Source organism: Neolamprologus multifasciatus, chromosome 13, assembly GCF_963576455.1.
Source record: "Neolamprologus multifasciatus chromosome 13, fNeoMul1.2, whole genome shotgun sequence".
Taxonomy (NCBI): Eukaryota; Metazoa; Chordata; class Actinopteri; order Cichliformes; family Cichlidae; genus Neolamprologus; species Neolamprologus multifasciatus.
The window spans coordinates 14,726,650-14,740,814 of record NC_140451.1 but is presented as its reverse complement, the minus strand read 5'-3'; the positions used below and the strand labels follow the sequence as shown (position 1 = coordinate 14,740,814).

Genomic DNA, 14,165 nt, shown 5'->3' with positions numbered 1-14,165 from the left:
GGCAAACCTCTGATTTCTTTTTCCTTTGTTGCTGCCATGCAACCTAATTTCCATTCATACCTGATAGTTAGCCACTTGTGGTTTTGTGATGGAGGATCAGAATAATGACTTCCGTTGAGAATGCCGTTAAAGACTGCACATGCATATATGATGATCAGTGCTAATTGACTGCTAAAAGGTAAGCTAGAACAGGGTTACTTTTGGTCATATTAACAAAGCAACTCTTCATTAATGAGAGAGTGCTGGGGTTTTTCATTCCACTTAATTCTGTTATCGTAAATTCAATTTAAAGCAATATTATTGGTCATTAATTATATTGAAAAATTTATGGATGAGATGACTCTTTTTTTTTTTTTTTTTTTACAAGGTAATATCTAAATATATACTCAAATAAATGTAAGTAATGATAGTGATACTACATCTCTTTTTTATATGTTTTCTCTTTTTTGAGAATTTTGAGTTTAAAATTAATTAACTACCTCAGAAAATATTCCACAACCTTTCTCTGTTTTACTGCATTTCCAAGTAAAACACTAGAATGAACTGTAAATATACGATTTAATATTTATTCATAGTGTTCAGGAAATGAGCAACTTATACAAAATATCTATCTTTTACTTTGACATTTATGTCATAAAGCCAAAAAATTCAGACATTTCAGACCTTTTAAGTAATTATTCAGTTCTGTAATGTCTTTAAATACTCTCTCGGAGATTTGTAACAAAGTAGCGTTGACTGATTACTATGTTCAGAAACATCTTTTTTTGCTTTTACTGCTGATGCTTGTCTAAGTAATGCTTTTCACTTGGGGGAAAGTACATGCATTTGCTTCTGTGCTATTCATTTCCTGCTATGCCTTTTTTTCCTCTGTGGTTCTTGGATTCAAATCACCTGTGCTTTGCCCACATGTCCTCAGAGAGACAAAGAGAGAGAGAGAGAGTTTACACGGCTGCACTTGATCCAGCTCTATCAATGAGAGTCTGGTTATCAGTGCATTTTTATTTGGTTTGTGGATGAGAGCCATCTCAGAGAAACATCAAAATGGCATCACTACTCCTGTTTTTCATTTCATTTTTGTTTTAGAAAGTTAAGAGGAGCATGATGATACTCAGCAATGAATGTAGCTCATAAAATCGGGCCTTAAAAGAACAGAAAAATACATTTTATATCAGCTGACTTGTTTTTATTTTATTTTTTAATTTATTGTTTTCCCTGTAATTAGATCTGTCCTCTTTTCCTGAAACCTCACAGTGAAAGTGATTGTAAATATACATGTGCATGCTTGAATGATAGTGAAAAATAGAATGATCACTTTGTTTTAAAAAAAAATCACATGGCTTTAGCATTAGCATTTCGAGCATTATACAGATGAGTACATGTCCATGGTGCAATATTGTCTGACCTTTTTGTGCTGTTGGCAAACATATGTAAACTGAATATAGAAAAAAAAAAGAAGTGGTTTATATGCTAAAAATAAGTCATTTAGCCATTGCTAGGTGGTTTCTAGGCACGTGTTGACACCATAATATGTCATGCCCAGTTTTCTGTATATATTAACTAGAAGTTATTGTTGTGAAATTGAAAAAATTAGATACTTTGAGAAGGTGTTATAGGTGCATAAATTCCAAAAACTGGCGTTATTTGCACGTAGATGGATCCTAGATGGCATGATAATATCAAAGTATCTGATATAGACAGTGTTGGGGAGTAACGGAATACATGTACCGCCGTTACGTATTTAAAATACATAATATGAGTAACTGTATTCCATTACAGTTACCGTTTAAAAAGGTGGTATTTAGAATACAGTTACTTTGTTGAAATAAATGGATTACACGGGGATACTTCCCTGTTTCATATTGTCGCGGGTCAGGCCTGTTTGGGTTTTGTTTGACAGCTACGTTCTGTCGTTCCAGGTGGCAGCGTTACAGTTGCCATGGTTACAGGGTGACGCTCTCGCTCTGTGTGTTTCCTGGGTGAGAGAGGCCTTTTTGTTGTTGTTGTGCTAAGCTAATAGGCAGAATGCTACCGGTATAGCTCTAAAGAATGTAGCATCATAGGCAGTGTAGTCCGTGCTGCAGGGAGAATGGACTGCCATACACGTTATGTGTCTGTGAGCGAGGGAGGGAGAAAAACGAAAAGTACGAGCTGTCATCGAGCAAAAACGGGAGCTGGAAGCATATAAATATAATAATAACCACTGCAGCCAAGAAGAGTGCCTGACGAGCCCAGTTGTAAGTAAGCTATTAAGACTCGACTGTGTTCGTGTTTTCCTCCAAAAACAATAAGTTCAGTTGGAGCAGCCTTTCAACGCCTCTCTCTGTCTCTTGCTAGCAAAGTTGACCCAGACAACAAAATAAAGCTAGTTTTCGGCTACGAGCCTGACACAGAACCCACTGTATTAGCCAGAAGTCCCTTTACTACGGTTCAGAGCCGCGGACTTTCAGTAACAGTAATAAATCACACAGCAATAGTACATTCATGTAGTTGTAAACAGCATGATAATATATTAAGTAATCCAAAGTATTCAGAATACGTTACTCTCATTGAGTAATGTAACGGAATACGTTACAGAATACATTTTGGGGCATGTATTCTGTATTCTGTAATGGAATACATTTTAAAAGTAACCTTCCCAACACTGGATATAGACAAAAAACTTTAATGGCCTAAGATGTATCTTTGTTGCAGTCTGGTTTTGCATCTCTTAATAGTTTAAGAGGATTTCACAGACAAATTAAAAAACGTACAGACAAAGCTTCTTCTTCTTCTTCTTCTTGTTATTATCATAATCATAATTATTATTATTATTATTATTATTATTCTACAGTCAGAAGTAAGCATGGATCGTACTTGTATGTACACAAAAATAAAAAGCACTTTTGACTTTTAAGGATGACTGGACCCAAGACTGTTGAACTCAGATTATATTAATGCATGACCTCCTTGCTTCAAACTAAAGGTTCAATCCTATATATTTATTTTATTATTTTGTATATTGTAGTATACTTCATTATATTGTTTTTGAAGCGTTAGGATGAAAATCTAAAAGTATTTGCCTTCTCTTTTATTAAAACAATGGAGAGCAACAAGTGTATCACATTGTAGAAGCTGTGTCTTTATGAGTTAAAACTGTTGGTTTCCCTCTAGTGTCATTCACACCTCTCATAAATTATAGAATATACTCGTGGTTTCATTTGCAGTTATTCCCTTTAGTGCACTAATAACCTATCATGTTTCTTTGTGATCTCAGTTTTAGTGATAAGTGCGTTTGTACAGGCTGAAATTTCCCACAACAATTAAGCTATGAAAGCAAGGATTATATTACACAATCTCAATTGTATGTCTGTACATTGCAACAAAAAACTAGAAAAATAAGAGCTTAAATCAAGTTTTAAATAGAACTGACCAATTTTACCTTTTATTAATGCTTAATATTGCTCATGTTTCTTGATACGCTGTGCTGTTGTAGTAGGATTGCTTGAGATGGCCTTGCTGTAGTAATTCACTCCCTGTGAAGGTCACAGGGGAGCTGCCAAAATGTCCATGTTCTTATGAACGTGCTAAAGCTCCCAAAGATTAAAGTGGTTGTCTGAATAAACCCATGCTACACAATTACTTTTCAGTTTTGTTCACAGTCAGTTGTTATTTATCCTTGGACTTTATCATTTTGAGTTTATGGGACTAGATTTTCACATTACTGGGACTTGCTGTGTTGCTACACAGCAAGTCTTTAAATTTACCCTGAAAAGTAAAATAGCATTTGTGGATGGCATCAACTTTGAGATTATCCAGAAACAAGCAAGGCTAATCATTGAAAATCCATTATTTCAGGTAACACTTTAATCTCTCATAGACCGACTTTTGTGTGACAAACACTTAATTTGCTCTGAGTGCAGCAGATTGTACACTGATGTTTATCATATTTCTTCTATTATGTGGGAAATCATTATCCCCGAGCTCTGCTAAAAAGGTTTTTTTTTGGCATTGTTCTGAAGTGTAGAGTGCTCGACAAGCGCTGCATTTAGTGCTGTGGCAGGTGCGTCCGCCTCCTCTGCACGGCACCGCAGGCCACGCCCCGCCACAAGTGCCTGTTAGTTTCACTGCGGTTTTGTAATCACAGGCAAGATTTCAAATAAAAATACTATGACATAGTGAGGGTGTGTCACAGGGCCATCCTATCCTAGCATAATTGCGATCACACACGTTTTTCCTGCGTGCTAAATTAATATCTGGCTTTCAGGATGTTCACTTCAGCCACAGGAAATTAAAAAGCAAAGTTTAATACAAGTTGTCTGCAAAACCACAGAAAGCCAGGGTAATGTTAAAAAAAAATCTCCCTTTCACATTCTCTGTCAGTCTTCTCCCCATGTTAAGTATAAACAGACAATAATTTATTCCTGCATAAATCAAGTTTTTAGTTAGCAAGTTAATGTAGATCTTGCATATCTGATTAAACTAATGCCATACTGAACAAAGATCAATGCAGTTTGTGCAAATGCTAGTATAGCTCTATATACATTTGACATACTGTGGCTACACTGTTTTGTTTTCAATTGTTAAATTATAAATGATGATGCTACATCAAGTCAGAATATGTCTTTAGTTTTACATGTTTTCTGTCTTTGAAATAGAAGTAATAAAAGTATGACCATATTTGAAGATCACTTGGCCTGATTGGTAATAAATATATATAATAAACCAATGACTAAATAAATAAGTGCCTGTCATGTCATGCATTAAACATTCTTGCATGTACATCCAAGAAAAAGTGAAAGTAATTTATGCACAATAGCACAAATGGTTTGTTAATTACCGTATTATGTTAGGAACCCCAAGCAATGTGTGAAAATATATTTTCATATAGTGTAATACACTGTGCTAGAACACAAAAAGAAACATAATTTTAAAATAAATTTAGTAATATTGTTGCTATTCTGCGTGGAGTTCAAGGGGCTAAGCCTATAATGTGCAGATATATGCACATGATGTAAAAACATCCTGGAAAATTGTAAATATTTAAACATTATAAACAACATAATAAGTATAAAGTTTAAAAAATGAAAGTTGGTGTCAAAACATTCATCACATATTTGTGTAGGTATTGACTGAATGTCTTAAATTGGTTGAGTTATATTTGTACCATTATCTGTGCTTGTCATTGTCATGTTTCTAAGAGAATAATGGATGTAGCATTTAAGAGCTGCATTTGCTGTTAAGGTGTAATTCAGAGGCTATGTCAGTGACTAAAATAGGCTTGCAGATAAGAGCTAAGGATGCCTTGCACATCATTAAGTGTGAAATATAACAACACGCCCCTGAGCTGCCTACTGTTCCCCTAGAGAGACGACAGCTAGATAGGGCTCCACACAATAATGGCTTAGAGAGCCACAGACCTACCTTGCTCACACTGCTTCATCTTAAAGCTTCTTTGATGGAAAGTATTGCAGCACAACACTACATGAAGCTTCTTGTAACAAAAGTAGAGAATTCTCAAATGCTGTTTCACCTCGGGTCCGGTAAAGCTGTGATAAACCTGACGGAGTCCTGATTGGCTTCGTGTTCCACCTGATGGTATGTCTACAGAGAAAATCTTTTAGTCAACTATCTGAGGGAACAGAAATACTTCTCTTTTAATCAACTTGGCCCTATACACATTCAGCATTTCACTCCCACTCTGTGCCTCTAAGCGTGACCCAAAGTGTATTTTTACACTCCAAGTCTATTTTCCTGCATTTTACGTGTGTAACTACAGTGAATGTGTATTGGGCTCTGAGTGCTTTTAAAACATGGGTGACCTACAATTCAGTACTGCGTCTGAAAGCATCCTGTGTAAACACAGACAGAGCACTGAAGCAGCTGCTGCTGCTCTGATAACATGCTGCTCGCATTACGCCTCCAGTATAGACACGGTGTAAATATCTTCTTATACAGGTACAGCAATGCATGAGCCTTGAGCCTACCTTGAGGCAGATTATCAGCGAAATTATTTCCAAGTACTCCTTGAAAAAAGAGAAAAGAAACATTGCATTGGCTAGAAAATTGACGTTTATCCTCCAAAAGGCAGGATTTCATGCATCTGTGCTCCATCTCTCCTTTTCACTCTTATTTGTGTGAAAGGCCTGAGTACTTTGTTGTGAAATGGCATGCTTATTTCAGAGGTACGGTGCGTTTGGCTTTAAATGTTGGCAAGGCGGCATCATTGTCATTTTGTCAGCTTTTAAATATAATCAAATTCTACCTCAGTGAGTCATTTCATTACACACTTGGAACAGTGAAGTAATTAGCTGCAATATAACACATTATCAACAGCAAACAGCCCAAAGACTTTAATTTACTATATACGTGTAGCATCTGTGTTCTCTGTCAGGATACACGTAACCCATCTGCACAATTTTACACAAAGACTCATTCATGTCATAGGACCCCTCATAGTCATGCATTACAAAACAAATCAAGAACATACAACAGACCAAACAAGATAAGCAAGAAACTAAATGCTATTTATGTTGACATCACTGTTTTCCAATCTTTCCAATATCCCTCCCACTGCAGCACCCTAGGGATCTTCAGATGGGTAAAAACAAGTCTCCTAACATTGTGGTTTTTCAGACTGCTGACAAGCTGTTCTCTGGCTATTAAATCCATTTCTCACTGTCAGTGGAGCTGGAGTAGCTTAGATTTAAATGACAAGATGCTGGTGCTCCTACTGCTCTGGGACCAGTATATACACTGAGGGCCTGAGAGTCCGCACTGTTCATTGTCTCAGGACTGATGCACTGTGGGATTATTGAGAACTAAAGTTCTCGAAGGATTTTTTTTTCTTTTTAAAGTGACGTTAGGGTTTATAAATGATTTGCCACAATTAATTCTCCACTTGTGACACAAAAACGTCAAAATGTTTGGATTATGATTTCCTTGCAGTGACAATATTGTCGTTAATTAGCTGATGACAAGCATCATTTTCAATTACAGAGTTCCCATAATAGGGTGCCATGCTAGTGGCTACTCTACAGGGGAGTGTTAGACAATTAAATTTAATGCAAGCTGCATCAGAGAGCCATTGGACTGTAATGAAAGTGGACTGACACCAGTGTGTTTGGCTGTTTGATAAAGAACACACAACCAAATTGTGAATCATTTTGAGGTTTTACTGTGAAGTAGATCGCTGACGGATTCAGCAACTGACCAAAAGTTATTTGGCCCAGATTTCTTGTAAAACTCTGATAAAGATGACTCAACAAGATTGTAGGTTTTTGACAGTGTCAGTGCACAATGACAAGCACAAAGACATCCAACAAAATAACAAAGAACAAAAAAGCCAAAATTTGTTAAGGGTTTCCATATTAAACAACCATTTATTGTATGTTTATACAGTCAATGAATATGTTTAAGAACAATTTCAAATTAAGATCCAATCTCAAAGGTTTTTTTTTAGCATGAACTAGCATGAAAGTGTTTGCCTTGAATTGTACCCGAGCATAATTTTCACCTTCCCCACTCCCCTTCTTCACTCACAGAACACTTAAAGCTTAGTTTATGGTCACAGCATTTGTTGTTATGTAGCCAACTGTGACGTAACCAAAGCCCTACAGCCTTTTAAAGTGATGCTTCAGGTTCCCCGGTGGCCGCTGTAGTTAAACATGATAGGTGTCGCCGCAAAGAAATAAAAGCTCTGCGTCAGTGCTGGTATAGGAATAGAAAAAGTTGAAAAAGGAAACAAAGCTATTGATTAGTTTTTTTTAAGTCTTCTCCAGGAAATGTCATCTTTTCAAACTGCAGCATCTCCGTCTGTATAATGTGAGAATCTCTGAGCTCCTGTGCTGATCTATCATTGAAATGATGGTAAAAGATAGTTCACTTATGTCTTCAACCCCGGCGTACCGTATGTGCCAGGTTACAAAAAATTGAGATGTGCCCAGCCAGTCAAAAGGACGTTCAAATGAGTACTTAACACAGCTATTTGCAGGATGCCTGTGTTTTGCAGAAATATTAGGCCCTGTGCTTGGCCATGAGCCACCTCTTCAAGCAGGCCAGGCCACAGTACTCAGTGATCACACTAGTCAAACAAACTGGACTTTGGGGGTCAAATGTGCTCAGACATGATAAGCATTGCATTGTGTGATTACACTTTTAGAGTGGATCAGTTGATGGACTGTTCTCATTATCAACCTATTTTTATGCCCGTCCATTTTTCTGCAGTGTTTTAGTAGCCCTTGCATTTTTGGCTCGAGTACAAAGCAGAAGCTCTCATTTAAATTAGCAAAAGCAGTTTTCTCATCTGTAAAAATTTAAATGTTTTAAAAATGTTTTTGTCAAGGACAGCATTGGTCCACGTGATTTAATTGGACCTAAATGAAAAATAACAGCACTGAAACCACCGCGAACAATAAAACCATTTCACGTTTGCTTTCTAGCATGCAAACATAATTAAAGTAATACACACACATATTCACACACACACTAACCCCGCAGTCAGAGATTGATAAGAGGAGAAGTAAGCTGACAAAGGATTTCTAGTATCAGAATGATTGTTATGAACTTTATCTTGAGTCTTATTTGAGAAACAAATGGCCCTGTCATCAAGAACACACCATCTATAATTCTTTGTCCTTTTTATCCATAAACAGTTATTCTGCCTATGCCGGCCTTGGTGCCAGAAGATAAATAAGGGGAATTAATTTATGTCAGGATGACAGGAAAGCACTGCTCTGTTTGGCAGGAAAAACAGAGCAGAGAGTGTTATTAATGACTCGATGTGTGGACTGCAAGGACCACAGTCGCTCAAAAGGAGGTCAGAAGAGAGGGAGGCGAGCCGGGGGGACAGGGAGGATGGAAACAGGGTGCTAACGCAAGAATAAAGGGAATATTCAGTAAAGTGGCAGATGAACTGAGGAAACCAATCTTTGGGATGTTAGAACACCCACCACCACTCGGTACTCTTGCTTGTCCTAGTTTTTAATGTCACCAGCCTTGCACCAATCCTCACCATGCAGTGGTGCAATGTAAATAATGGGCTTTATAGTGCTGACTGGGGAGGCATTGTGTCGAGGCAGCAGTCAGGTCTGTGGAGCCGTGATCTGACCACTTAAATGCAAAACTGTTACTTTTGTGGCCTCGAACAGAACATAATTCATAACTTTCTGAGTGTGGAAATTGCCTGTGAAAATTATTCCTCATTAGAGTTCGTTATCAGCCAACAATTGTCATGTCGTTTGCGATATTAATTGGCAATTAGATTCCGTCACAGTTCTGTGTATTCCATCAGTGATCATTTTACAGAGAAATTCACGACTGCGCCTTCTCTTCTTTTAAAACAAATTGCAATACTCTGAATTCTGGGATTTTACAGTAATGCATTCTTTTCTGTGGCAACGTTAAAATGGTTTTGGTTATTTCATAGTTAGAATTCCTGTTTTTGATTGTTTCCAGGGTTTTTTGTGTCTTTCTCTTGCTGGTTTTAAGTTGGTGGAGCTTAACGAGAAAAACGGGTATTTCTGTAAAGTTGATCTTTAGGAATCTCAAAACAAACTCAGATTTAAATTTTTTTTTTTTGATTTTCTGTAATTATCACATGACTCAATGTCCCAACCACAGCATTAAAATCCTGATTTGTAATATCCATACCTAGACTGAAATTTAAAATACAGCTTAAAATAAACAGTTTCGAAGCTGGTGTAATGAAAGCCATTCATTATTGATTTTTAAAACTTACTAGGAGTCATACGGTCACTGAGGATGCTAGAAATCCAGTTTTCTAGGTATTAATATATAAAATAAAATAGAATATTTTAAATATAATGTGTTTATATACCTCTTTGCATTCAATTATTAGCTATTATTAACTTCTGGCTCTCTTCCACAGCATGTCTTTGTCCTGTCTTCCTCCCCTCACCCCAACCGGTCATGAATACATTTAATGAACATAGATCTTCTCATTTTTGTTTGCATGTTTATTCATAGTTATTCTCAGTTTTGATGCCCAACTGTTAAACATGATTAGTTCACCTGATCAAATCATTTCACTAAATTAACATTTAGGATTTCATTAGATGTCAGTCAAGTTTTGAATTGGTATTTGTTTTTTTTTATATATATATCATCCCTTTTCATTTTCATCTGTTTTAATAACAGTGATCTAGAAGTGAGTCGCAGTGGTCAAAAAGCAGGTAAAATACAGTTCTGCATTTGTTATAAAGAACGATAAAAGTGAAGTAACCAGAATAGAATTATTCCCTTTAATATTAAACAGGATAGAGCAGGGAATAATGCAATGTAAGACCATGTGTTAATTACCAGAAAGTAATTGTCATTTCTATGCAATGGAAAAGACTAATCCAGTCAAATTTCTTTTCCTCAAAGCAATAATGTTTTCACTAATGAAGTCCATTTGCACCGCTGCTAAAGTAAGAGGTTGGATTCCATTAGTGATACAAAGTATTACTAAGTTCACAGGTAGTCTACAAATTGCAGCTTGTATGTTGTTATTTAGATGACCGGAGATTGAACAGCTACACTAAATGTTGAAAATGGGATATTCACATTTGTTTTTGTTTATTTTTTTTGTCATGTAGTATATTTCTAATATCAAAGTGCTTGCTGCAATAGTGTGGCAATCAACTGTAAACGGAGGCCTTTACTGTGTCCCTGTTACTATGGTTACCCACATTAGCTACAAGCTGAAAAAGCATTAATTAGACAGGTGAACGCAGTTTCACTTACATGTAGTTGTTGTTCATGCCACGCTTTTTAGTTAGTGCATGTTCTTAACAAGTGCCTCATGAGTAAACCACGTCTTTATGACTCACGTGTGGAGCAGTTTCAAAATGATCACTTAGTGCACAGAAAATAACAGTGGCGGTAGTTATTTAAATTGTTTTTAAAAATGAAATATATGTTATATTTTCTTCCTAACAACACTGTTTAGCTACAGAACAGAAACTACCATCTTATGGTCCAGTAGTCTAAAATTGTAAACGCATGAGCCTGCACTCTGCTAATCCTTGTTAGCTTTCAACAGCATCAGTATACCATAGTTACATGTTTGTCTGGCTGAAAAGGTACACACAAGTTTGCCAGAATCCCTTCCAACAGTTACATTTCCTGTGAAAAACAACAAACGCTGCACCTTATTCAAAACATAGATACTGTGGGTATTAATAATAGATGTTTTGTGAACAAAAAAAGGGTCATCTTTACATGTATCTTTACAGTTTGCATTTTTAAACACCACCCAGTGTCTCTTCAGGGGCAACTGATGTAAACAAGCATGAGTCACTGCTGTTATAAGAAACTCTGAGACACTGAAGCCTCACTGCTGTAAAATTAGTGTTTTGTTTCACTAAAAACCAAAGCACATGTAAGAAAATAAAATGTTTTTGCAAAAACAATATATACCCTAAGGCCCCCAAGATGTCAACACTGACTAAGACCATGGCGTGAAGATGAGTTTAAATCAGGAACATTTGGGAAAAAGAGATGATGCAAATATTTATTTTTTCCACATGGTTCTTTAACAAGGAGGTAAACAATCAACAAGACATTCACTGATTCCGTGTCAAATACACAAAAGGGATTTGGTAAATAGAGGTTTTTAAAAGATTTTATTTGTCCTGGAACTGCGGCACAAAGTTAGCTATGGTATACACACACACAATGTCTTTTATCGATGCTAACAGCAGACTCGTCTTATCTTGCTGTAGCAATTTAACTGTCTTTGTATCTTTTGAAATCAGATTGTGGTTGCCTGTAATTTTATTTTGCAGTGTCTCTCTTTACCATGCAATAACAACTATTTATTTTGGTTTTGCAAGCAATTGAATTTACTCTGGCTTTCTTTTGGAAGGGGTTTATCAGTAGCTTTCATTCTGAGTACAGTGCAGAAATGTAAACAGACCTTTAGCTAATATAGGAAAAACCTAAAGCAGCTGGTCAAACAAACTTGTAATTCTAAATCTGTGTGTGAGTTGTTGTTAAGTATTTGATATTTTGGGGTTGTTGTTTTTTTGTATTTTCTACCCGAGAGACATTTAAATAACTCTCTTTTGACTCTTTTATGCATAAACTGCACAATGAGGGGTGTCTAAACAATTACAGGAAAGATAAGCTTTTAGAGTCTGTCACTGAAATTAATTCTGCTACACTCGTATTAAGTGCTATAAGTGTGGAAACCACTTTGCTAATTGTGCATGGCAATGTGTGATATGCTTTTTACAATATAAAGGTCAAGCACGCACTTCACATTTGTCGCTGTGCGTGGGTGCGTGCTTGAGGATACCATCTCCGTAGCCTCTTCAGCCATGGAGAATAGCCACATGGAGAATACAAAGTGGCTTACAAAAGCTTGGCTGACCTCACACACATCTGGCAAACATCCATGTGATAGAGGCTTTTTGTGCCTTTGTTCCAAAGTATGAAAGATTGTTTGTGAACACAAACGTGTGACTGACTTACACAAATACGGAACAAATTTGTTAAAGTTAACACGACTGAACAGTTATTTGCAGACATGACCGCATTTGTTTCCGAACAGAAGAATCTGTATAGTAAAAGTGCAGCCGAGACAGGCTGTGCATGTTTGTGTGTTCACAATGATCTGACAACAGGCACACAGTTTACATACCCGTGATTGCAGGGGTCTTGACAAACATGCGATTACTCCTCAGTAATTAGCTTGTTGGCATCCCTGTGGTTAAAAACAAGGGTGGTAATTATGATGAGGAGGTCTTGGGACTGCTGTCTGCTTCTCTTCCAAAGACACAACTCACCGGGGGATAAGACAATGAGACAGGAACAGGAGGGCATAGAGAAAGAAGGAGGGTGGCATGTGTTGACTGTGTCCATGCTGTCACAGAAGACAAAACAACTTTGTAATTGCCATGCAAGAAGACTAGACATAGGACACAGATGCAGGAATTATGCGACTGAAAGTATAAAAAAGAAAGTAACCTTTTAAAAGCTGTTTAGTATTTAGTTAGGATGCTGAAAATAATAATAATTTAAACTAAATGTGGATTCCAGAATAGACCCAAAATTACAGAAATTCAGTGCAGTCTGAATACTTTTGTTTGTATATTACCCTTTGAATACACATTTTTTTGTTGTGTATGTGAGTTGGATTAATGGCTCACAGTGTCCAGCAGGCTGTGTGGAGCATAGATGTTCTGTCAAAGTCATTGGGCCAGAGGTTCACTGGGGGCAGATGAAGATCCATCACAGGCTTGACTATTGCTGGTTGGACCACTAGGCCACCCCTGAACCCAGAAGGCTCTATTTGCTGCAGTTGCTTGGCAACTCTTGCTGTAATTAGTCCTGAGATGTAGCGCCTCAAGTCAGATACCCAGTCTTCACTGCTAGGTCAGACTGCAGTAGGAGCAGAGCCACACCTACACAGGCTCCAGCAACTGAAGGGAATTTATATTAGAGCACTAGGGATATTGTCAGCATATGAGCACATGAATCAAGTTCCCTAAATGGCTGTAAAAACAATTTCCTTTTATTAACTTATAAAAAATGTCATTATAAGATTTATATGTGGATAATATACAATAATACACTACATTGCCACAGTTGTGACATGTGACAGAAATGTATGAAAGAAACTAGAGGCCATGTTGTCCAGACTGGAATTACCTCATGATTGGAAGGGCAAATGAGAAATTAGCTTAAAATAAATTACTATTTCGAGGTTGCTGTGATTTTCATTCCTTAATAGAGGGAAACAGTAACATATATTCTTCAAGGAGTATAAATACATCTTTCTGCATGCACATGGAATTGATATGAATTCTTTTGTGTGATATAGGGACTGCAGAGAGGAAGCAAGAGAGGAGAAAAAACACACATTAGCCGAGTGAAATGCTAAACATCACTCAACGACTGCCATGTAAAAGTGCAGCGTAAGGACTGCAGCACTCATGCTACATTGCATTTTGTCTTTTTTTTTTGTTTGAGATGTTGGTGACAGTGTCTGGCACTAATTAATACTTCACACAGGAAGCAATGATAGATATGTAGGTAGTCTTGCCAACAGTAATACCAAGTGTTATTAGAAATTAATTTAAAAGCTCAAAGTATCATTACAAGAGTGTTATAGCTCAAAATGTATAGTGATGCCTGACACTGCAGATTTCTACAGTAGCGGCTTTGTTATTGACATTGACTTG

The 14,165-nt window shown here is 36.9% G+C and overlaps 1 protein-coding gene and 1 long non-coding RNA gene across 25 annotated transcripts in view; one reads left to right on the top strand and one right to left on the bottom strand.

The window, feature by feature from the left end:
- LOC146505231 (neurexin-1a) overlaps positions 1–14,165 on the top strand; it is a 254,006-nt gene that overhangs the window by 32,739 nt on the left and 207,102 nt on the right. The window lies entirely within an intron of this gene.
- On the bottom strand, positions 1,324–2,806 carry LOC146505233 (uncharacterized). The gene is made up of 2 exons (XR_014877410.1): positions 2,643–2,806; positions 1,324–1,685 (listed from the first exon to the last, which is right to left on the bottom strand). It is a non-coding gene; the product is annotated as an uncharacterized LOC146505233 (long non-coding RNA).